Source organism: Puma concolor, chromosome D3 (assembly GCF_028749965.1).
Source record: "Puma concolor isolate L17-30 chromosome D3, mPumCon1.1.hap2, whole genome shotgun sequence".
NCBI classification, from domain to species: Eukaryota; Metazoa; Chordata; class Mammalia; order Carnivora; family Felidae; genus Puma; species Puma concolor.
The window spans coordinates 7,267,733-7,293,933 of record NC_141678.1 but is presented as its reverse complement, the minus strand read 5'-3'; the positions used below and the strand labels follow the sequence as shown (position 1 = coordinate 7,293,933).

The 26,201-nt window shown below is 43.0% G+C and overlaps 1 protein-coding gene across 14 annotated transcripts in view; it reads right to left on the bottom strand.

Moving 5' to 3' along the window:
• Nucleotides 1–13,807, bottom strand: part of CLIP1 (CAP-Gly domain containing linker protein 1) — a 126,749-nt gene extending 112,942 nt beyond the window's left edge. For 13 of the 14 annotated variants that reach the window (XR_015242194.1, XM_086681576.1, XM_086681586.1 and 10 more), the window contains exon 1: nucleotides 13,670–13,807. The gene's annotated coding sequence lies outside the window, so the exon portion shown is untranslated. Of the gene's footprint in view, nucleotides 1–12,511; nucleotides 12,578–13,669 lie in introns of all 14 variants that reach the window. The other variant, XM_086681577.1, reaches the window with a different exon arrangement.
• Between the last annotated feature and the right edge of the window lie 12,394 nt (nucleotides 13,808–26,201).

The following is a 26,201-nucleotide window of genomic DNA, read 5'->3' as shown; positions in this document are numbered from 1 at the left end:
AAACCAAGGCAGAGGCGAGGAACGGCCGGTAGGAACACACGGAAAGGGAGGCTTGGGGGCTGGAGGGCAGAACTGCAGGGCAGTAAGAGAGGGTAAGGGTGCACCTGCAGCGTCAGCTACTCATTGCTTACTGATCTGGTATTTTTTCCCCCTCAACTTTAGTAAACTGTCTGACTTTGAAACAGTCTAGCGGCTATAGTTTAAGATTTAAGATCCAGAGGTGCCTGCGTGGCTCAGTCGGTTAGGCATCTGACTTCGGCTCAGGTCATGATTTAACAGTCCATGAGTTCGAGCCCCGTGTCGGGCTCTATGCTGACAGCTCGGAGCCTGGAGCCTGCTTCGGATTCTGTGTCTCCCTCTCTCTCTGCCCCTCCCCTGCTCATGCTCTGTCTCTCTCGGTCTCAAAAATAAATAAAAACATTTAAAAAAAATTTTTTTAAAGATTTAAAAAATCTCTCACATTTTCACTTTTGAGAAACTCTGTTAATCTTCTGAATGAAGACACGGAACGCTGGTCAGGGGATGGAGAGCATCTCCTCCAGAGCAGAATGTCACAAGCAAGCGCGTGAGAGTCAGTCAGTATGAACTGATGATGAGTGACACGAAGCTGCTGAAGGTCCTCATTGGTTCTGGCCTCCCAGAAGCCTGCCCCTTGAGCAGGGAAAATGTTCAAGGTGCCACCAAACACAGTGGAGGGCACAGGCCACAGAAGACCCACTGCTTCAAATCAGTGCAGTAACAAGTGAGGTAAACTAGAGAGAAGAGCAAGCAGGGTTCTGGAGCCACTTGGTTTCAGCAGCAACCAGGTGGTTGGCCTAACGGCCAACAGGATCTTAAACATGACACGTAAGTCTATGGAGGCTGGTGCCTGCGATGACAGGGACGCTCCAAACCACCCCTCTGTTGAGCCCACCATCTCCAGCAGAGGATTAAAATACTCGGGAATAATGAAAACACCAGCCAGGAGAAAAGGCCATGCAGCCCTGTCAGAAATTAATACACACGAGAAGAGAACAATTTTCCAAAGTGGAAAGAAAAGAAAGAGAATCCATCTTCCTGAGAGCTGACTCTGTCTTTCCAAGGCATATGCCTAAAAGGGTGAAGCAAGGTCTCAAATTTGTTCAGGAAGCCAGAGCCTCTGAAAACAGTGGTGTTCTTCACAGAATATCATGAAATACTGAGACACAGTATAAAAAAATGCTTAATATATAGTAGCATGAGCCTAAGACTTAGAGAAAACAAAATACACAACACATAACTTTTTAAATAAGCCAGAGTCAAACAGCTTTAAAATTAGCATAAAGATTCAAAACACAAAGTGCATATCTCTAGCAAGGATAGAGTACAAGAGATGAAAGATAAGTAAATAGCACAGTCACTGTTTGTTGATCAATGTGAAAAGCACATTTAGACACTAAAGGACACAGGGTCCTTTAGGAAGGGTCAGAAGATTCATTGATGCCTTAATTCAAAAGGTGCCATAAGGAAGTTGTACTTCCAATCTCTAACTGGTAGAGGCCTTACAAAGCAATTTATGAAATCAGTCTACCAATCTCAAGTGTTGGTTTGAGAGTATCATACAATAAGATACTAATGCAGAAACTTTTACCACATCTCTCTATCAAAGTCAGAAGTAGAACATAAGTGATTCAAGACTCAGTTCAGGATGTCTGCTGAATGAAGTCAGAACAGGGTATCTGTTAGACATGATAGACAGACATGACCATTTCAAAAATTATTCTGTGCTTAAAAAGTGTGTATTTTTAAGACTCAATGTATGAAATAGGGCACAATACAGTTGCGCCCAGAACTTCACAGTCTATAGCAGTTTTAAAAAGGAGAAGGAGGGGTATGAAATCCAACCAAGGCAAAGAGATCTGGAGCATTAGGTGATTTTTCTAGAAGATGAAACTCTGTGCCATGATGCAACCGCCTGTAATTACGAATGCCTTTACACAGCTCAGTTTGAGTGAAGATTTACGTTCTTGCTACTTAAACAGAAAATAAGCAGCCTCCCAAAGTTCTTCCATCTGCAAAAGAAGTTTTTTAAAAAGGGAACATGGAAAGCTGAATAAATTAAGCTATTCTCATTTACACAAGTTTCTACAAAATTCCTATGACTCTGTAACTCTAATACCACCAGCTTAGAGGCAGATCTTCAAAGGGACAAAAATTACTAGGCCTGGTTGGTATCTCCCAGAAGAACTTAATAGGTCGAGAGCAGTCAATTATACTAATGTGTCAAAAGGAGCAAATGTGCTTAATATAGCACCATAAAATTTTAGCATCAGAAGAGACCTTAGCAATCTAGTTCAACTTCCTCATTTTACCACTGAGGAAATGGATTCTAAAAAGTAAAATCACTTTTTTTTTTTTTGAACATTTACTTATTTTTGAGAAAAACAGAGACAGAGTGCGAGTGGGGGAGGGGCAGAAAGAGAGGGAGACACAGAAGCCGAAGCGGGCTCCAGGCTCCGAGCTGGTAGCACATGAGATCATGACCTGAGCTGAAGTCGGACGCTCAACGGACAGAATCACCCAGGTGCCCTGTGAAATCACTTGTTAAGGTCACTTAACAGTTTGGAACATAAAACCTCAATCTCCATATTAAAGACTCCTGCCCCTCAAGTGTACTGATGAATAAAATCTCTGATCTGTTATATACAGTAATGAGATGAGTCAATCCCCAGCCAAGTTAAAACTGGTGTCCCTTTCCAATTTTCACAAAGGAATAAATACTGTTGCTTGCCCTTAAATAGTCTAACATTGCCCATACTAAAAGCAAACACATACCAGCTGTTTGTTCTGAACAAGAAAACGGCACAAAGGTTAACTCACAAAACAATGACTTGCTTACTTGGGTTTTTTTCTCTCTTTATAAAAATCTCTCTTGTTTTTACTCTGCAAATAAGCAAGTTTAACATTTGCTATAGGTCTTTGGATTCAATGGAAAAAAAAAAAATCACATTCCTATTTTCAGAGTACTGAGGGATACCTGGCTATTTCAAGAGAAGATACAACTCTACTAATTTTCCTCCCGAATCCCTAAGATGCTTTTCTGTACAACCATCCTAGATGCTGTAAACAGAGACTAAGACATGGTTTCATTTGGATCTGAACACCAGCTTCATTGTTGGTTATTTTTCCAGGCTTAGGTAGTCTTCCACAGAGACACACAGCAGGTTCTATCAGACCTGAGAAGGAAAAATCCCACCTTTGGGGTGCCTGGCTGGCTCAGTCAGCAGAGCATGAGACTCTTGATCTCAGGGTTGTGGGTTCGAGCCCCATGTTGGGTACAGAGATTACTTAAAAATAAATCTTAAAAAAACACACACACCTTTAATTAAACTCTGGAAAATAAAACTGACAAATATACAAATATAAAACTGACAAACATCACAAATATACAAATTTGCCTGAAACTTGGCAAAAGGCACAAGTTCTGACATGAGGAAGAGATGCTTTTCCATGCTGAATATTTAACTCCTCATAAATTACAAGTTCTTCAGTGACAACTGTTCGTTAAAAATGTGCCCTTTAATAATGGCAAGACACTCCTACTCAAATTAACTTCTGAAAACACGGCCAGGAACAAAGGTTTTAATTTTCCATACTGGTAATACTGGTAGGCGTGGGTCTTTCCCCCCTTCTGTACAATGAGCAGCCAGGAAGACACAACGGACCGAAGGGAAGGGGAAAGAAGACTTCTAACACTCAGTGAGTTTTACACACATTAATTCATTGAATCTGCACGGCAACTACTACACGAAGTGGCTATTATCCCCCATTTACAGATGAGAACACTGAGCTCCAGAAGGTTAAGCACTTTGTAGAAGGTCTTCCATAAAGTAACAGAGCCAGGATCTCTTGTCAGGCAAAAGGACTGAATTCTTGTTCGTGACCCGACTTCCATTACCACTTCTGGGTTCCCCCAGAGCAGACGGTGTGCCTGTTTCACTCAACTTTGTATCTCCAACATCTGGGTAGTGCCTCACCACAGCAGGTACTCAGTAAGTGACTGACGGGTACGTAAATTTAAAGATAATTGGCAAACTCCACAACAATAAAAACCCAATTCCAAACCGGGCAAAGGACTTGAATACACATTTCTTCAAAGACACACAGATGGCCTATAGGCATATGAAGAGATGCTCAACATCACGAATCTTTAGGGAAATGCCAATCAGAATTACAGGGAGACCCACCTCATATCCATTACGATGACTACCACCAAAAAATTAGAAAATAGCAAGTGTTGGTAATGATGTGGAAAAATTGGAACCCTGCGCACTGCTGGTGGGAATACAAAATTGTGCAGCCTCTGTGGAAAACAGTACGGTGGTTCCTCAAAAAATTGAAAACAATTACCATACGACCCAGCAATTCTACTTCTGGGTATTTATCCAAAAGAACTGAAAGCAAGGCCTCAAAGCAGTGTTTGTACACCCCCATTCATGGCAATAAGCATAACAGCTGAAACACAGAAGCAATCCAAGCACCTATTGACACATGAATGGATTAGCAAAATATGGTCTATACATATAACGGATATTATTCAGCCTTAAAAAAGGAAAGAGATTCTGACATCTGCTATAACATGGATGAACCTTGAGGACATTAGGCTAAGTGAAACAAGTCACTCACAAAAAGACAAATACTTTGTGATTCCACTTATATAAGGTACTTAAAGTCATAAAGGGGTGTCTGGGTGGCTCAATCAGTTAAGTGTCCAACTCTTGACATCAGCTCAGGTTATGATTTCACAGTTTGTGGGTTCCAGCCCCACGTCAGGCTCTGCACTGACAGCGCATGGAGCCTACTTTGGACTCTCTCTCTCTCTCTCTCTCTCTCTCACACACACAATAAACTTTAAAAAATTTTTTTATTAAAAAAAAAAAAGTCGGGGCGCCTGGGTGGCGCAGTCGGTTAAGCGTCCGACTTCAGCCAGGTCACCATCTCGCGGTCCGTGAGTTCGAGCCCCGCGTCGGGCTCTGGGCTGATGGCTCGGAGCCTGGAGCCTGTTTCCGATTCTGTGTCTCCCTCTCTCTCTGCCCCTCCCCCGTTCATGCTCTGTCTCTCTCTGTCCCAAAAATAAATAAAAAACGTTGAAAAAAAAAATTTTTTTTTAAAAAAAAAGTCATATAGACAGAAGGTAGAATGACGGTTGCCAGGGAGAAGGGGAATGGAGATTTAGTGTTTAATGGAGTTTCACTTTTGCAAGATGAACAGAGTTCTGGAAAAGGATGGTGGCTAATGGCTGCACAACACTAATGTACTTCATGTACACAAACTGCAAACTTAAAAATGGCTAAGATGGTAAAGTTTACATTACAGGTATTTTACCACAATAAAAACAATTGGAGCAAAAAAAGATACTTGGCATTCTTCTGTATACTTTTATGCTAAACAGTAACATACTATTGTTCTGCACTTTACTTTTACACTTAAATTCTGAAAGCCAAAATAAAAGATAATTGGTATATTCTCCAAACAATTGCCCAAATGCCCAATAAGCACATGCAAAGGTGTTCAACATCACTAGCCATGAGGCAAATGCAAATCAAAATAACAATGAGATACCACATTTCACCCTCACAAGAATGACTGTAATCAAAACAAAACAAAAAACCATGAGCTGGCAAGGATGTGGAAAAAATGGAACCTCATTCATTGATGATGCTACTTTAGAGAACAGTTCGTGGTTCCTCAAAAGGTAGAGCTCCCATATGAGCCAGCAATTCCACTCCTAGGTATATACCCAAGATAAATGAAAACATATGTCCACTCACAAACTTATACACTGATGTTCAGAACAGCATTATTCGTAATAGGCAAAAAGTGGAAACCGATATGTTCATGAGCTGACGAACAACAAAATGTGGTATATCCATGCAACAGAATATAATTTAACCCGAAAAAGGATAAAGTATTGATACAGGTACAACACAGATGAACTCTGAAAACATTCTGCTAAGTGGAATGAGTCAGTCACATTGTAGGATCCCATTTACGTGAAATGTCCAGAATAGGCAAGTCTATAGAGAGTAGGGCTGGTGGTACAGGGTTCCTTCTTGGTAGAAAGAAAATATACTAAAATTGATCGTGGTGATGGTTGCACGATCTGCACGAAGAAGATCGTTTACCCAGCAGATTTTCCTGTTTATCACCTACAACCGGGTATTTTTGACCAAACAACAGAAAAAAGACTCACAGACAACTCAGTGATTAGAAAATGCTAAAGACCAATAGGATGAACTCATCAGGGCAGGGAGGCCTTTCCTTGATATAAACTCAAACTCCTTAGTTTTATTTCCTGTTACTTGCCCTCAAAATAGAGAGCAATAGGCTATCTGTTCCTATCTCAACATGCTACCTTTATGCCAATCTGGCCTAGAATGTCTTACCTAAACTACCTCTGCCTTGAAACCCCAGATTTCCGTCAATGCCAAACACAAGTGCTAATTCCTACTTGGGAAGCCTTCCTGGATTCCCTCCCATACACACACCCTCAAGTCAAATGAACTGATCATCTTCCAGGGTCCCGTCCCACCTCACCCATAGTAGCGGTCTCACCTTGCAAGACACAGAGCTGCTTGTACCCAGCAGGGCCTTCAGAGCACTCAACACATGTTTGATGAACGGGCATTTCTGGGGCTCTCTGCCACCCCACAGGACACTTTCTATTAGTCACATCTACCTGAAAAGCTTTTTTATAAACCTAACCATGCACAAAACAAAACAGACAAGCAGCAATACAGGACTGGCCTTTTTTTTTTTTTTTTTAATTTTTTTTCAATGTTTATTTATTTTTGGGACAGAGAGAGACAGAGCATGAACGGGGGAGGGGCAGAGAGAGAGGGAGACACAGAATCGGAAACAGGCTCCAGGCTCTGAGCCATCAGCCCAGAGCCCGACGCGGGGCTCGAACTCACAGACCGCGAGATCGTGACCTGGCTGAAGTCGGACGCTTAACCGACTGCGCCACCCAGGCGCCCCAGGACTGGCCTTTTTGATGTTCCCTGGCCAGTTTGGTATTTGAAAGCACGAACTCCCTCTGCACTACTGTTACCCCCTGACAAGGTTATCTAGAGCTCTCCAGTTCAACAAAGCCAAATCCCTTGCATCAATACAGCAAACCCCTAGGGTGGCCAGGACAAGTGTCACCCCCATTTTACAGAGCAACAAGCATATAGAGAAAGGCTAAGCAACTTGCCCAAGCTGGGGCTAAAGCAAATCCAGGACCTCAAACTTTTTCACTGTAGTTCTGATTCCCCATGCTGGTTTGTTGAGAGTGCTTCCAGTGAAAATATTACACTTCTAATTACTTAAAAACAGTAATATAAATCCAGACATACTTTTTTAAGTATTAAAAAAAAAGCGGGGGGAGGGTGTGTATGCGGCTCTTGATCTCGGGGTTTTGAGTTTGAGCTCCATCTTGAGTGCAATTACTCAAAAATAAAATCTTTAAATAAAAAAAATTTTAAGATAAAAGATGGAAGGACAGACTCTAAAATACTGAAATGATTTTCTCTGGGCAGTAGGATTATAGGTAATTTGCTTTTTTCTGTGTTTTTGTATTATGTGTTTGTTTTATACGTTATGCATTGAATCCATATATTAGAAGACAATATATATTATTAAAATGTTAAGGACCATTTTAAAACCGGTATATACGGAAAATAACACCTGAGAATATCCAAAAAATAATCACTTCACTGTGATTATAAATGTTTAGAAAACTTTTTTCTAAAATCTAAAGTTGAGTATGGAAACCAATTTGACGATAAATTTCATATATTAAAAAATAATAATTAAAAAAATAAAATAAAAAATAAAATAAAATCTAAAGTTGACTCTGATAATAGCTTCTCAATGTAATAGCCTAGGTAAGCCATATATGCCCAACAACAGAAATCAGCAATATGGTTTCATGATACACACACGTTTTTTCTAGTCACCCATGTGTGAAAGATACTTAGTGATAATAGTTTTCTTTCACTCAGGCCATAAAAAAATTACCAAGCCTATAAAGTTTATTTATTCTACAGTCTGGAAAAGTCTCAATAGGATCCTTCCTGCCTTAAGGTAGTAGAACATAACGTCTCCAATAAGAAATCATTCTTAGAGGAGTAAATCAGTTAAGGCAGAGAAGGCGGGAGATCAAAAGACTTGGTTAAAAGATTTTTAGGGAAATATTCCAAGATCTCTTACCTTTCCTGAGAGGAGACGGGGAAAAATATGCCAAACATTTCAGCGTACTACATGACAAGGGATTTGTAGAATCCGGGGGGAAAAAAAAACTCATTAAAGTTGCCATCCCTTTATGTATCGAACCCAAACTTTAAATGATTTGCACACCGAACATCTGGATCTTCAGGTCTTTAACTTCAGAGACTAAATCAAGGACTCGACAATTTTAATTGTAAAAAATGGGCAGTTAAAACTGGGCTCTTATCCAAGCTATACTCAGATATAAGTAAGCAAAAGAGAATACAAATATCAAACCACTTAATTCAAATCACAAGTATATTAGACCTTAGGCTTACATAAAACATTAGGGCAGCAAAATATCTCTACTTTCATTATGATTCTGGAGAAGAGGTAGAGAATACATTTCCCCAGGGAAAGAGATACCCAAGAGAGTTCCAACTATGGATCTGTAATGGGGCTACTTCCTCTTTTCAAAGATTTTACAAAGAATACTTTTAAGATTTTTTTGCTGAACCACTTAAGATAGACAATTAAAAACCAGACCCACCCACTGAGTTAGTGCTAGTGGAATGTGTCCTTCTGGAAGTGCCAGATGGAGATTTAAAAAAAAAAAAAAAAAGCTCTTTACTAATTGTGGCCAAGATTCCTTGGTACTTGGTGCCAGGACCAGGATATTAACCCAGATGTCCTAGCCAAATTCAAGGTTGGTTAATTACTATCTGCCAAACTTAAAAAAAAAAAAAAAAAAAAAAAAAAAAAATCCTCTGTTCCCCTGATTGAAATCTGAAGAGGTCACTCTTACTTGAAATTCTTGTGCAGTACCATCAGTCAATATGTTTTCCCTTAAAAGAGCATTGTAACTCAAATGCTGATTTAAAGCATGTGGATTCTCTGAGTTACATCTACATGGGAAACATACACTATGTATATTAAAAATATGTAAGATACTGTAATAGTTTAAAGCCCCCCTAAGTAGTTATCTAAAAAATTCATATCCAGAGAAATACTGACAATACTTTCCAATTAAGATTGAAGAGACTTACATGAAGGTTTGTATTAAACAGAGATTTTGAACATGAAACTTTTAAGACTAAAAAGGAAGGCTTTGCTGCCAGGAGCACAATTCCAGGAAAAAGCTATATATGCAATGCCAGTTACAAGGCCTCCCAGGGTTGAGCAAAGATCCTGCATACAAATAGCAAAGTATACACACTCACTAGCAAGGCTGAACATCAAGTACTGGTCTGGCCTGCCAGCCATTTAAGGTGCCACAGCCAACAAACTCTGCACATTGCTTAAAATACCATCAAGTAGGGTTCAATTTCTAGCTCTGTACTCACTGGCTGTGTGGCATTTTAGACAAATTAGTAAAATTCTTTGAGCCTCAGTTCCCTCATATTTAACTTTTGCTTCAACAAAACCAATAACATGTTATTATTCTGTATCTTTCACTATTTTAAAGTATTTTAATAAACACATATTTTAAGGACTATAACCTATATAGTCTTAAATTACCTGCCCCCTCCCAAACTCCCACCTCAGGACTTTTGCACTTACTACTCCTCTTCCTACTGTGCCCTTCCCTCAAGGATCTACATTCCCTCACTTCCTCTAGATCTCTAAAGTTACACAGTCAGCCAGGTCTCCTCTTGCCATCCTATCTAAAATTTCCATTACCCTAACTCTTGTCCCCAAACTGCATATTTCCCCTTCCCTGACTTTTTTTTTTCTTACCATGTGTCACTGTCAAGCATACATTTTATTAATATGGTTATCATATGCCTCCCTTACTTGAAGGGGGGATTCCAAGAGAGCAAAGATTTCAGTTTTATTCACTGCTATATCATCAGCACCCAGGACGGCACACAGCAGTGCTCAATAAATATCTGTTGAGTGAATACCAAATGAGACTTAATACAGCCCACAGATAGGTACTCCAGAGCCCCACCTGCTGCCTTTGGGGAGAATATCACAACACTTCAAAAATACTGTAAAGAACTATAGGCCCGTCACAACTAATCAACACCACTGTCCATTCTTTCTATCTGAAAAACACACTCAACCCCACACCTCATTTGTACAAGGAAAGTAAGAAACTGAAAACTGGGATAAAATAGAAAAATGGAAAGTAGTATGGTTAAAGTATGAAATTTCCTTTCAATGTTAAGAAATATTAAGCCATCTCCAAGTAACTTTACCACACTATCTGCTTTTTTCTTGAGCTTTGACTCCTATAAAACCAATCTTAACAACCTCTGAACCTCATATTTGCTATCAACTAAGTAATATTTACCGAACACAGGATTCTGCAGAATCCTGCAGAGGATCCTATGAACTGAAATACAAGGGGGGCCCAACTGGCTCAGTCAGTAGAGTATGCAACTCTTTTATTTATTTAATAATTTAAGCAAGTTTTTTTAAATGTTTATTTTTGAAAGAGAGTGAGAGAGTACAAGCAGGCGGGGGGTGGGGGCGGTGGGCAGAGAGAGAGGGAGACAGAATCTGAAGCAGACTCCAGGCTCTGAGCTGTTAGCATAGTGCCTGACATGGGGCCCGAACCCAAGAACAGTGAGATCATGACCTGAGCCAAAGTCAGATGATGAAGTTGGACCGAGCTACCCAGGTGCCCCAGTAGAGCATGCAACCCTCAATCTCTGGGTTGTGGGTTTGAGCCCCACACTGAGTGTATAGATTACTTAAAAAAAAAAAATCTTAAAAAATAAAATAGCCCCACATGGGGCTCTGCACTGACAACGGGGAGCCTGCTTGGATTCTCTCTCCCCCCGTCACTCCCCCATTCACTCTCTCTATATCAAAACAAATAAACTTAAAAAAAAATAAGAATAAGGATCCCTGGATGGCTCAGTCAGTCAAGCGTCTGATTTCGGCTCAGGTCATGATCTGACAGCTCAGAGCCTGGAGCCTGCTTTGGTTTCTGTGTATCCCTCTCTCTCTGCCTCTCCTCTGCTCGCTCTCTTTGTGTGTGTGTGTGTCTCTCTCAAAAATAAACGTTAAAAATTTTTTTAAATAAATAAAATATAAAGTGAAAAATAAAGTGGAAGGTCCTTACCACATACATTTCCAGAATGAAAAAAAAAAAAAAAAAAAAAAATATATATATATATATATATATAGCCAGAAATAAATCTACAAATAACAACACCAGGCAGCCAATAAGTGACAAATTCAAAGATGCCTGTCTCTGTATGGAGCACAAGAGGACCAGTTCATCTCTAATTAACCACTTATTGGGCTTAGAATCCCAACAGAGACAGTACTTAAAAAGCAAGGGTCAAGGGGCGCCTGGGTGGCTCTGTCGGTTAAGCATTCAACTCTTGATTTTGGCTCAGGTCATGATCTCACGATTCATGGGATTGAGCCCCAAGTTGGCTCCAAGCTAACAGCGGGGAGCCTGTTTAGGATTCTCTCTCTCCCTCCCTCTCTCTGCCTCTATTTCACTCGCACTAAGTGGGGAAACATATTTTAAAAAAAAGGGGGTGGTCAAACATTACTTAGTTACGTTCATGTGAATTTATGCAGAGGTCACATGGGATGCAAGAGACTAAATGTTAGACACACTGGGTAAAAAAAAAAAAATGTTTTAAATATAAGAAGGACACCAAATTCTAAACTCCTAAAGAACAGAAGCCAGATCGGCTTATGTTGTGCTTAAGCACAAGCAGAAGCTTAAGCAATTCTTGGAAAGGTAGGGAAGGGCATGATCTTTATCTGCAGACAATACCTACTTGAGGGTCCCACCCAGTTTCGGTTTTCACTCCTTTGAATAAGGGGGCCTAAGACATACTTTACCACATTCTCTGAACCTCAAAAACCCAGCACCAGCCTTGTCCTAGCAATCACCTACTTCCTTTGCTTTAATAAAAGCCAGCCTTTTTCCTTGCCAGAGATTCACTATACGATTCTAATAACTAAGCACCTGGAGTCAATACCTGAGCTCAAATCCTGACACCACCACTGATTAGCTGTATGACCCTGGGCAAGGGACTTGACCTTTCCATGCCTCTTCTGTAAAATGGGGATAATGATAGCACCTTCATTGAGTTAGGATGATTAAGAAGATAAAACATAAAAGACTTGCCCAGAGCCCGACGGAACAAAGCCCTCAATAAATGTTAATTGTTATTATTTCCAGAGGGAAAAAAAAATGCCCCAAGGCTGAGAAGAAACACAACTGAAGATTCTTGCAAAAGGTCATCATTAAACCCAAAAGTCAAACACATTTGTTCTCCTGACTTGTGGATACCACAGGTTATAGTAATAATGAAATAGTAACACGAACCAGAATCATAACCACAACAGCAGCAACACTAATACTGAGCTCCTACTGGCCAGGCACTGTCCTAACCTAAAACAGGAAGAAGGCAAGGTTGCTTAAAAAAAAAAAAAAAATTCAATTTTCTCCACCCTCCTTTTTAAATACGGTAATTGGCCGCCAAGTTTTTGCTAAAAACAGGCAGGTAGAAGATTACAGACTTGACGTGTAATTTCTTCATACCAAAGAGGTGGGGCTGTGAAGGGAGGAGGGGGTGGTGCTCGGCTCCTGCCAGATGGAAAAGCCACACGAAGTGGAGGAACAGCCGAGTTCAGGGTTTATCCCCAATTCAAAATCACATTTTTGAAGCACAGGACCTCCGAAGTAGGAGGCATCAGAAGGCTGTGCTTTTAAAATAACCTCTAAACAAGTGTCATCTGTCTTCCGAGCGAATCCCCTGCGGAGGGAGAAGGCTCCGGTTACGGGGCAGTGGTGTTATTTCAGAAATCCCGGTCACCTCTTGTCACCCACCTTCTCCGACAATCAGTCCCACCTAGGGGAGGTGGGGTGGGGGGACAAAAGCCATAAGCCAGCCAGGCCCGAGGCCAGCCGGGCCAGCCCGCCGGCCGGCGCACGCACGGAGGCCACGGCCAGGGTGCCCTCCATTCCGGCTCGCGGGCACCCGGTGGCAGGGCCCGAGGAACGCTCGGGAGACCGGCGGCAGCGCCCGGGGGCAACAGGTCCCCCCGGGGCTCGGCCTCCCGGGGGTGGGGGGGGTCCGGGCCGCCCCAACGCCCACCCCCACCCCCAGGGCCGAGGGGAGCGGAGCGGGGTGCCCGGGAGGGAGCGGCGCCTGGGGCGGCGCAGGGGCAAGGACTCCAAGCTCCATCTTGAGGCGGACGGAGGAAGGGAAGGCCGGGCTCGGCGCTGACAGGGCCGGCCACTTTTCCGGCTCCGGTGGAGGGCACCCCGGGGCCCCCCGCTGGCCTCCAGGGCCACCCGCTCGGGACTCCTCGGGTCTCCCCTCGGGAGCGGCCCCGCGAGGGGCACTCGGGGCCCTCCCGGACGCCGGGCCCGGCCCCTCACTGCCCGGCCCGGAGGACGGGAGCGGGCCCGGCCCGGCGCGAGAGGAAGGGGAGGAGGGCACCGGGGAAGGGGAGAGGGCCCGCGCCTCGCCCCGCTCACCGCCGTCTCGGTCGCCGCCAGTCGTCGCCACCTGCCCCACTGCAGCAGCAGCAGCAGCAGCAGCAGCCGCGCGGCCGCCGCCTCCCGGCTCCTCGGCTCGGGGCGGGGGAGAGCGTGACGCGCCGCCGCCGCCGCCGCCGCGGGGCCGGGCAGGCGCGCGCCGCCAGGAGAAGACGCGGCCGCGGCTCCTCCCCGCGCTCTCGGCTGCCGCGCCCGCCCCCGGCCCGGCCCCGCGCCGCGAGCCCCGCGCCCGCCCCCGACCCCGACCCCGACCCCGGCCTGAGCCCCGCACCGCCGCCGCCCCTTTGTCTGCACCCGCCGCTGCCGGGGAGCCGATCTCCAGCCGCCCGCCGTCCGGCCCTCAGACTCTATTGAGGACCGGAATGGGAGGAAGGTGTGAAGGAAGACCCAGAGGCCTGGGGCTTCTGGTCATTTCGGTTAGTTGCGCGTTTTCTGAAAAGTGTGCCCAGAATTGGCAAGTCACACCCGAGAGCTCTTTTCAGTGCTGACCGCAGCCTGCTAGCGTGGGGCTGATTGATTCTTTTTCTTTTTCTTTTCTTTTATCTATCTCACCAGACCCAGGGTGAGAAATCCTTGGAAATAAGCTAGGAGGAGCTGCCCACAGCAGGTTAAGTTTAGGGAGTGTCTTCTCTGCCCTCCGCTCCCTCCGGGGAAGGCCCCAGGGTGCGGAATCCCTGGAAAAAACTGAAAGGAGCTGCCTACAACAACTGAAGCTTGAGAAGGACCATCTCTGCACTCCCCTTTCCTCCAGGGAAAGACCGAGTGTTAAAAATCCCTTGAAACAAGCCCAGCACTTGCTCCATTCGTTTGAGAAAAGCCTCTTTCATTCGCCCCAGCCGCTTGGACGAAAGCCCTGGTTACTGTCCCGTCCTCCCTCCTCCCCGCAGGGATCTCCTTTAAAAGCTTTTGAAAGGGACTGGAGAGGAGGCAGCAACAGCCTGCTTAGGGCTGCTGCAGCAGAGGGCGGCCAGCATTTCACTCTCATGGACCATGGCAACCCCAGAAGCTTTGTGGCTCCTGGGAGGAATTTGCAGCTGTCAGGGAAGCCCAGGGTTTTGCAGCGACTCAGGGGTGGATAAGGGGCCCAGGGCCCCCTCCTCCCCGCGGTAGAAAAGAATAATCAGGAGGGCGACCTCTTGGCTGACCTTTATTCAAAGCACTGTTCAGCTGGACCAACAGGCTCGCCCAGAGCAAAGGGAGGGAACCACTCTGGCATTGCTGGAAGCTCTGAACAAAGTGAATTTACCTGCTGCCCCTTCCCCTCGATTCACGTTTTGAATAACAAAGTTTATATTTCTTAATTCAACACTGCCCTCGTTTGCAAGCTTCGAGGCCAAAGTGGTGGGGGCACCCCTGAAATCCAGTATCCATATTCCTAATCTGAAAGGCTTACCTCACCCCCTCATCTGAAGGCTTTTCAGCTGTAATAAGCAACCTATATAATCATAGATGCCATAGAATGAGGTCATTGTTAATGGTGAGGTGCAACTATAATCACTTCTGTTTGTCTCTTTACTCATTCTACTGAGCCTGTCTGTATTTTAAAACGCTGATATTTTGTTCCTTATAGATATTTTTGCATTAATCTCCATTTTTTAATACTGCATTAAAATGTTATTTCTCTAAACTAGTGAGTTCAGTGCCCCTTAAATTTTGTGACCAAGGCCTACCCCCAGCCCTGCCACCTGAACACTGACTGCTCTGTCCCACAGAGGGACGGTGTTAAGACTAAAGAACATGCTCAGGCCTACCTCAAAATAAACATTTACGTTATTCCATTTTTAGATTTAGCCACTGACCCTTTTTAAATGCATATCTTTTGTAAAAGTTTTAGAACAGCTCAATAGACAAGACTTTGGAAGATGGAGGGAAGTAGCAGAAGTAGAAAGCCTGGTAGGGTCTCCCAGATCTTCCTTTTACAAAGTGGGGAAGTTGGGGCACCTGGTAGGCTCACCTGGTGGAGGATGTGACTCTTGATCTCAGGGTTATGGGTTCAGGCCTCATGTTGGGTGTAAAGATTACTTAAAAATAAAAATTTTTTTTTGGTAATATTTATTTTTGAAAGAGACAGAGTAGAGCAGGGGAAGGGCAGAGAGAGAGGGAGACAGAATCTGAAGCAGGCTCCAGGCAATGAGTGGTCAGCACAGAGCCCAATGCAGGGCTCGAATTCATGAACCACGAGATCATGACCTGAGCGGAAGTCGGATGCTTAACCCACTGAACCACCCAGGCGCCCCCTTAAAAATAAAATCTTAAAAAAAATAATAATAATGTTTTCTGGGGAAGATGGGGTGGGAAGGTGGGCAGAACAATGTTGCTTTTCATTATAAACTCTCATATGCTTTATTTTTTAAAACCGTGTGCATGCATTTCTTTGATTCCCCCCCACACACACAAAAATTTAAGATCCTCAACTAAAATGAGTAAGGAATATTCTCTATAAAGTGATAGATGTTTGTGGTTTGTTTCTACACAGCTCTTTAGCATTAATTCTTTTTGTGCTAGTTTTCCACAGTACTGCAGGTTTATTATTTTATTTCCTGTCTTACTCAGCCTCTACTGGAATGTAAGTTCCAAGAGAGCAAGGATTTGTTGACTCTTATGTATTGCTCTAGCTGCATCCCCAGAATAACACTTGCTTATTAAAAAAGATGGAGTGTTAAGACTTCAGGTTCTAAATAACTGGGGAATTTTCTGCTGTATTTTCTCCTTTTTTTTAAAGGGGAGACTGAGTGGCTCAGTCGGTTAAGCATCTGACTTCGGCTCAGGTCATGGTTCGTGGGTTCGAGCCCTGTATCAGGCTCTGTGCTGACAGCTCAGAGCCTGGAGCCTGCTTCAGATTCTGTATCTCCCTCTCTCTCTGCCCCTCCCTGACTCGTGCTCTCTCTTTCTCTCTCTCTCTCTCTCTCTCAAAAATAAACATTTAAAGAAATTTAATAATTCATTGCTATTTAGAAATATTTTAAATCTCAAAAGAAATTTTTTTTAAGAAATAGTTTTTCCCGCCATTCAAAAACAACACACACTATAAAATAGTGGTTGGAGAGTCCTTTGTAAATTGCTATAAAGATGTGAGGATTTATAGAGCTTCTGAAATAGAAAATGAAACAAAGTCCGTCAAAACAAAAACATCCCTTAAATTAAAAGTAAATTTTCTTTCTCTTTCTCTTTTTTCTTTTCTTTAAGTTCCTGAACCATGATAGATAATTAAATAATAACAATTAAATTATATACTTATATAATATTTTAAAATGTAACTCAAGAGATAGTCCATGATGAAAATAATCTTTATTTTAATGATCTAAATAATCTTTATTTAAATGAAAATAATCATTTTCACTATGTTATTTTTTAAATTACATCTAGTTTTATTAGTGTTATTTCAGAAACCAGAGTCAACTTAGTTTCATTCATCCAAAAAATATTTACTGAACCCCTACTGTGTCCCAAGCACCGTTCCAGGTTTGGGAAGGGACAGCAGAGAAGTCCTGTCCTCCAGCCTTGACTTTTACTGCTATCTGGTTTGCTAATAAGTCAAGGTGTAGTAATCGCTGTTCCATGAATTCGCTGGCTTTATGCCCACAGTGGGTATAATGCACCAGTCCATGCCTTTTGTCAATTTCATTCAGCTCTGCCAAAAATTTAGAGAGAAAATTACAAAATGAGATACAAAAAAAACATTTAAGTTAACTTTAATGTTCAAGGAAATATTTACATTCCCTTGCAAAGGTAAGGACCTATGGCTGGTTTGTTTAATGAGAAAGTGACTATCCCATATATATACTGAATCATTATGCTGTGCACCTGAAAAGAATATAATGTTATATGTCAACAATAGCTCAAAGGCGGGGGGTGGGGGTGGGGGATACTAATCCGGAGCAAAACAGTCTTCAACATCAAAGAAAGGACACAGAAAATAAATCCCACAATGTATGATGAAGCAGACACACACTATTTGGGGCCAAAAAGTAATTTTATCACTGAATCAATGAAGACTGCATGGGGGCATCTGGCTGGCTCAGTCCATAGAGCATATGACTCTTGATCTCAGGGTCATGAGCTTCTAGCCTCACATTGGGTGTGGAGATAAATTAAAAAAAAAAAAAAAAAGTGCTATATCTACTTTATACAAAAAACACTGACAGGGGGCACCTAGCTGGCTCAGCTCGTAGAGCATACAATTTTTGGATCTCAGGGTTGTAAGTTCAAACCCCACTTTGGGTGTAGAGATTACTTAAAAAGATCGAAAGAAAGAAAGAAAGAAAAGGAAGAAAGGAAGAAGAAAGCTGATGAAAAAAGAAAGAAAGAAAGAAGAAAGAAAGAAAGCTGATGATAGTGGTTCCATGGAATTTTTCAAAAAGCGAAACGCAAGAATGACAAGCTAAATTTAAATTCCTGTCATCACTTCTCAAAGGGAGCCATCTTGTGACAACAAAAGCTGTATTGTACACGTCGAGTTAACAAAGAACAATATCAGTAGGGCGCCACACATCATGATGTAAACTGTATTTAAGGCCTTCTAAATAGACTGGTGCTTTGAGTGCATGTAGTTTCATGATGAGGGGGTTGAATAAGATGACGTATAAAGTTCCTACCACAAACATTTTTAAGATTCTGTGACTTTTCTCCAGTAAAGCAAAACATTTGTGAAATCGGTGGTTGATGCAGCCGTTCAAACCTAATTCAATAAATATTTGTTGAGTGCATGAAAAGCTGCTCCTATCTCCAGCAAAAATCAAGCACACTCAAACAAATACATGTATACCCATGTTCACAGCAGCACTATTCACAGCAGCCAAAAGGTAGAAACAAGCCAAATGTCCATCAGCAGATGAATAGGTAAAGTATGGTACATAAATACAATGAAATATTGTCCAGCCAAAAGAAAAAATAATACACTACTGACCCACGCTACAATCTGGATGAACCTTGAAAGTATGATGCTAAGGGAAAGAAGCCAGACAAAAAGGCACATATTGTGCCTCTGTTTATATGAAATATCGGGAATAGGTCAACACATAGAAATAGAAAGTAGGTGGTGGTTGCCAGAGGCCGAGGCACCAGCTTAATGGGTGCCGATCTCCTTTTGGAGTGATATAAACGTTTGAAACTAGACAGCTTTGGTGGTCGCACGACATTGTGAATGTACTAGATGCTACTGAGTTGTGTGCTCTAAAATGGCTAATTTTACGGGGCACATGGTCAGTAAAAGCATCGTTGGTTAAGCGTCCGACTTCAGCTCAGGTCCTGATCTCACGGCTCATGGGTTCGAGCCCCATGTCGGGCTCTATGCTGACAGCTTGGAGCCTGGGGCCTGCTTGGGATTCTGTGTCTACCTCTCTCTGCCCCTCCCCCACTCACACTCTGTCTCTCTCTCCCTCAAGAATAAACATTTAAAAGAATATTTAATAAAAACAAAATGGTTAGGGGCGCCTGGGTGGCTCGGTCGGTTAAGCGTCCGACTTCAGCTCAGGTCATGATCTCACGCTCCGTGAGTTCGAGCCCCGCGTCGGGCTCTGTGCTGACAGCTCAGAGTCTGGAGCCTGTTTCAGATTCTGTGTCTCCTTCTCTCTCTGCGCCTCCCCCATTCATGCTCTGTCTCTCTCTGTCTCAAAAATAAATAAACGTTAAAAAAAAAACAAAAAAAAAATGATTAATGTTAATACCAGATTAAAACTAGTTTATTTAACTCTGTAGTATTATATTAACCTCCCTGACTTCATGCCTCACGGGCTACATGAGGATAAGTGTGTGTGTTTTCTGGGTGTGTTTGTTTCTTGTGAACAGGTCAGTTGGATACACTTGGGATACTCTTAATGGTTGTCAACGGGACAGTTCTCAGGCTTTCCTGGAGGAAATAGTTTCAACAACAAAAAAGAAGAGGCATAACTGTGTATAATATGCCATTTTTAATTTTTTTTTTTTTTTTTTTTTTGTGAGAGAGAGACAGACCGTTAATGGGAAAAGGACAGAGAGAGAGGGAGACACAGAATCCAAAGTGGGCTGCAGGCTCTGAGCTGTCAGTGCAGAGCCCGAGGCAGGGCTTGAACTCGGGACTGGCGAGATCGTGACTTAGATGGACGCTTAACTGGCTAAGCCGCCCAGGCGCGCCCTTTTTTTAAATAAGGAAGGGAGAGGTGTCTACACAAATGTTTAATGGAAGTATTTACAAGTATTTACGTAAAGCAAAATATTAATATGCTTTTCTTGTCTTTTGTCATACCTGAGCTTGAGCCTAGACAGCCTAAGGCATCCACTTGCAGTGACTGAGATGGGAGTGAGTCTAAGTTGGGTTGTTACCTGAGAAGAGCAAAGAAAAAGAAGGAATTACTATTCAGGTTTTGACCTTTATTGAGAGGTAATTCGTTTACCCTACAATTCACCCATTTAAAGCATACGATTCAATGGTTTTTAGTATATTACATTATTAATTTTTTAATTGTGGTAAAAAAAAAAACATAGAACAAGAATTTGCCATTTTAACCATTTTTAAGTGTATGACTCGGGGACATTAGTTGCAGTCACCATGTTGTGCAACCCAAAACAGAATTTTGCAGAGAAGAATGGCTTGATATTCCAGCATTGTCAAGTGAGAAAGGATTATCAAAAACTCCTTTACCTCCCATGTGTCATACCAAGGGCCTGGAAGACTTTCGACTTTCTGCTGTGTTGCACAGAAAAAACCCTGGTCTAGCATTAAGGCTTAGCCAGGAGGCTGGAGATGGGAAGAGAGGGGTTGTGGCAGAGAAGAACAAAGAGAGAAGGCTGTACTTCCAGGCCTGGGAGTTGATGAGGAAGAAATGAAGAAGAGAGTCAGGGGAGGACGGCAGATCCACAGGTTGACATCTAGGGCAAAGAAGAGAAGCCTTTGTCCCCAGTCTACATTTAAGAGTCTGGAAGAAACCCCTTAGGCAGCGTGGTAGCTCCATGCCGACATTGTTAGGAAGATGGCCGCCAAGGTCAGGCACGAGGAAGATCCGGTTTGCGCTTCTGGGCCTCCCTTGGACGCTCGGTGGCATGAATGGCCGGTTGAGTGTGTGTGTGCCTGCTCTGGGAGCCACTGTGGCAGCATCGCAGCGTGGCAGAGGCTCAGAGGTGCCTGCTGTGTGGGTGGGAGGAGGGGAGGCTGAGTCAGCGGGAGGAGGCACGGAGTCCTAACTGAGCCAAGAAAGAGCATATGTGAGTTGCAGACTCCAAGCACACACTTGGACACAGAACCAGCACAGCCCCCCGCCCAAGAACTCAGCTGTGGCTGACATTGCCGATTGCCTCCCCAACATCCCTTAGCCTTTTTTTTTTTTTTTTTTTTTTTACCTAATAAACCCTGATTATATTTGACATGGCAATGTGCCCAAGAATTTATGCTCACTTACTCAGACTTTCCCTAAGAAAGTCAGCTAGAGGCACTTCTGGGAAAGCTTTTCCTTCCCTGTTAAATGGAGACAAACACAGATGTGCTATCTGGAGCCAAAGCAGCTATGTTGTTACCCCGAGGTAATTAATGAGCATGAAGACAAAACCCAACAGGCCAAGGTGGCCAAACAGAAAGACTGAAAAATTCCTCTCCTGGGAAGACACCTATTCATCAGGGGCAAATATTGGATAAGAACCAAAACAGCTATTTAGAACAATAAAATAAATATTCAAGGGCTAACAGACTGGTTGAAAAGGAACTTTATGAAGAAACTAGAAATGGTTACTGAGGATTTTCATTGCTTTTCTGTATGTTGTGTGTAACTGTATCTTACTCTAAATTCTTCATAAAACGTACACCACTTGTTAATGCTTTGTGAATTTGAAATTTGCTTTTGGGGGGCACCTCGGTGGCTCAGTCAGTTAAGTGCCCGATTTTGGCTCAGGTCAGGACCTCGTGGTTAGTGAGTTCGAGCCCCACGTCAGGCTCTGTGCTGACAGCTCAGAACCTGGAGCCTGCTTCGGATTCTGTGTCTCCCTCTCTCTCTGCCTCTCCCCTACTCGCATTCTGTTTGTCTTTCTGTCTCAAAAATGAATAAACATTTAAAAAAAAAAATTTGCTTTTGGGAGATGCCACATAGTTCTGAGTCCTGCTCCAAGGTAAACATGGTTCGGGAGAGACAAAAAGCTGCTTCTAGGAGTTTTTCCTCAGTGGAGGGTCCTCGAGTGACCCTTGAAGTTTTGTAATGCACATAATCCATCTACAAGCACGTGTAGTATTTTCACATACAAATCATCTCATTGTTCTGAACTTTGCTAGAGAAGGTAGGCTATCATATTCTTGTTGATATTTTTAATTGTTTTTAACATTTATTCATTTTTGAGAGATGGAGAGAGAGCGTGAGTGGGGGAGGGGCAGAGAGAAATGGAGACAAAAAATCCAAAGCAGGCTCCAGGCTCTGAGTTGTCAGCACAGAGCCCGATGAGGGGCTCAAACCCATGGACCACGAGATCATGACCTGAGCTGAAGTCAGGCGCTTAACCGACTAAGCCACCCAGGCACCCCTACCATATTCTTGTTTAACTTTTGGCATACCTGGGTAGGTCTCAGATTGAACATTAATGCCAACCATATGAATTATATACTTTTTCTCCAGTATCTTCAACCTATTTGTCTCTACCGACTCCTTGTTAACATGTAAATATATTCAAGCTCCTTTATCTTAAAAACAAAGTGAGGGGTGCCTGGGTGGCTCAGTCGGTTAAGCGTCTGATTTCAGCTCAGGTCATGATCTCACAGTTTGTGAGTTCAAGCCCCAAGATGGGCTCCATGCTGACAGCTCAGCGCCCGGAACCTGCTTCACATTCTGTGTCTCCCTCTCTCTCTCTCTCTCTCTCTGCCCCTCCTCCACGCATGATGTCTCTTTCTCTCTCTCTCTCAAAAATAAATAAACATTAAAAAAACAAAAAAACAAGTGAAACAGAACAAGACTCTCCTTCAACACATCTGCACTTTCCCAGCCAAGTTTCTTGAACAAGCTTTCTATGTCTGATGTCCCTGTTTCCCCATTGCAATCTGGCTTTTGCCCACATTGCTTAGAAGTTGTTACTGCCAATGTCATCGATGACCACTGGGTCATTTAGTGAACCACGTGACGTGGCTGTTACTGATCACTCCGGCAATAGGAGTGTCAGCTGAGCAGTGGAGGCAAGAATTTCACCTGCTTGACCTATTAGCAGCATCTTCACTGTTGGCTATTCCCTCTGTGGTATATTGCAAAAAGCAGCAACAATTATTCATGCCAAAATCCATTGGAAGAGCTACCTGGATAACCTGTAACTGGCTGCAGTTAGGGACTCTCAGGGAGCTCCACTGAGACCAGAAGAACTACCCAAATAAGCACCGTCTAAACTTCCAACCTACGGAATTATGAGCTTAATAAATAGTTGCAGTTTTAATCCCCTGTCTTGAGATGGATTGTTACTTAGCAATAGCTAACTGATACATCCTCCTTTCATATCTGCTCCTCATCCTGTGTCTTCTACAGTATCGCACCCTTCTTGTTTTCTTCCTTCTTCACTGGCTATTCCTCCTCAATCTCTTTTTTCAAGACTCTACCTACTCCTTAATATTGATGTGCCTCAGGGATCTGTTCAGTTCCCTCTTCTCTTGCCACCCATTTTTTTCTCTGTATAATCCCACCAATTTACGTATTTTCAATTACTATCTCTGTACAAACAATTGCCAGATCCACATCTACAGCCCTTAATTCTTGAATTTCAAATTGGTATGTACAAATGGATGTTGGAGGGGCGCCTGGGTGGCTCAATCGGTTAGGCCTCTCTGACTCTTGATTTCAGCTCAGGCCATGATCTCACAGCTCCTCCTGACCTTGAGATTATTAAATATTAAAATATTAACAAAATATTAAAATATGAAATATTTTTAAAACAACCAAATGGATGTTGGATATCTCCACTTCGATTTATTCAGTAAATATTTATTATGTCATAGACACAAATTACACATATTCAGGACAGAGCTCCTAACTCCTCCCGTACCTACTTAATTCCTGAATTCCTATCCATGTGCAAGCAGGTCAAATTCTTGCAGTTGATCACCAAGTTCTGTCAATTCTATCATATTTGTTGTAAATCCATCTATACCTCTCTCCCCTTCCTGCCACTGGAGTCTAGACCACCACTATTATGGGACAGTTGCAATGCAGGAAGTAATGTCCTCCCTTCTGGCTAACGGCAACATTTGATTGTTGGTCTTCCTGACTCATGTTATTGACTTTCAGTCCCTTTTCTGCCTTGTTATCAGAGAGACCTTTTTATAAGGCAGAGGTGACAGGGGCATCCGGGTGGCTCAGTCAGTTAAGCGTCCCACTTCGGCTCAGGACATGATCTTGCAATTCACAAGTTCAAGCCCTGTGTCGGGCTCTGTGCTGACAGCTCGGAGCTTGGAGCCTGCTCCAGATTCTGTGTCTCCCTCTCTCTCTGCCCCTCCCCCACTTGCACTCTGCCTCTCTCTCTCTCTCTCTCTCTCAAAAATAAACATTAAAAAGGTGAAAAAATAAATAAAGGAGACTGTTCTGTACTAAATAACTACAAAATATTGATTAAGTAAATTAAAGATTAAATAAGTGAAAAGTCCCATATTCATGCATTGGGACACTTAGTGTTAAGATGGTGAATCCCCTTGAAGCTTCCCAGCTTTAACACAATTCCTATCAAAATCCCAACCAGACTTTTTCAGAAACGGAAAAGTTGATCCTAAAATTCTTATGGAGCCGACGAGGGGCTCGAACTCATGAACTGAGAGATCATGACCTGAGGTGAAGTCGGCCGCTCAACCGACTGAGCCACCCGGGTGCCCCTCTCGCCACTGCCTTCTTAAATCTTAGGAGAATCATAGAAAAGAGATGAAAATAAGGACAAAGACAACAGGAGTGGTGCCAACAGGGTACTTTTTTTTTCCCTTTCCCCATGGTGTATATGTGGAGGTTGGAAGGCAGATAGAACACCTGCCTTTATTAGAGAAAATAAACCTTAAAGTAACTTCAGAGGGGATACTGATAAGGTGCAGGACCCTGGGAAAGCTGATCACTGGAGACACCGGGTACTGCAAACGATGGGAATGAATTACGGCAGGGCCTCGTGTCACTGGACACTTGTGGCCACTTTAGGACTCTCTTCTTTCTTCCACAGGGCATCTTTTTTAGCCAGGTTTGGGCCTTTGTACTCCTTCCTGAAGTTTCTAAATCCCAACAGGATGATCCGATTGGCTCAGCCTAGGTCGCCAGGCTGTGTTGCAGATGCCGGGGATCCAGGAGAGGGCACAGCGCTGCCTCTTTGGTTCCCTATCGGGAAAAGGGGCTTAGGACCCAGCTCAAGATTCCCCAAGTTGGAATGGCGTTTGGATTCTAGGCAGCCAGAAAGGATAAACGTCTACGTCCCTTTCTAAGAGCAAAACATTTCAGTTCAAAGCAGTCATAAGGACAACTACTGTATTTGAATCAATATCTCATCAGTCAAAATGGTTAGAGTACAATGTCAACCTTCCCCAAATGTTAAGGATGACAGTTGCTTGCCAGGGATTTTCATGTTGTTCCCCTCGGGAAGACATGCCATCACTTAATGAGTTTAATGAGATTTTTTTTAATTTCTTAAATTATCGTTATTCTATCAAAAATCATAAATAGGGATTAGAACCCATCACATCAAATCTTCCATTTTACTGTTTGTCCACAGGGCCCTAGGACCCACAAGTCTTCTCGGCATCCTCAGTCAATTTTCTAAATGTGGTACCACGGTGCTTTTTCCTTTGTAACTATGTGGACACCATAAAAGCAAAAATTAGCACCTTTGGTGGGGAAGTTAATTTTAGTTCAGAATGTTCCTTTTGTCATTATAGAGCAAGGCTTCAGGCTGCTAAAGTTAATTCTCATTTCTGTGTTTATTTCAAGGAGCTTAAGTGCAAAAGAAAATTAGTTTGTATTTTTTTTCCATTCTATAATGTTTATATAGTGCTTCTGGTTTGGCAGTACAAATACAAACAAATGATCAACGACCACACACACACACACACACACACAGGCTTTAATGCTAAATGCATAAAGTCGTAAGACAAATTTTATCTAAGTGATTGATTTACATATGACATCTCCTTCAGAAAACAGAGCAAATGAAGATAGTCAAATAGTATTGCTCAACGGGAAGAAAAATACAACCTCTTCTGTGCAGAAAGCTTGACTTTCCAGCTACTCATACCTGTAAAAATTTGCCTTAGAAAACTACCTGCCAGGCGGCACCTGAGGGGCTCAGTCGGTAGAGGGTTGAGTGTCTGCTTAGGCTCAGGTCATGATCTTGCGGTTAGTGAGTTAGAGCCCTGCACTGGGCTCCTTGCTGACATCTCCGAGCCTGGAGCCTGCTTCCAGATTCTGTGTCTCCCTCTCTCTCAGCGCTCTCTCTCAAAAATAAATAAACATGAAAAAGAGAAAAGAAAAGAAAAGAAAAGGAGAGGACTGGACAGAAGAGAAAACAAAAAAGAAAAGAGAAAAGAAAACCACCTGCCAGGGAAGCCAGCCACTTA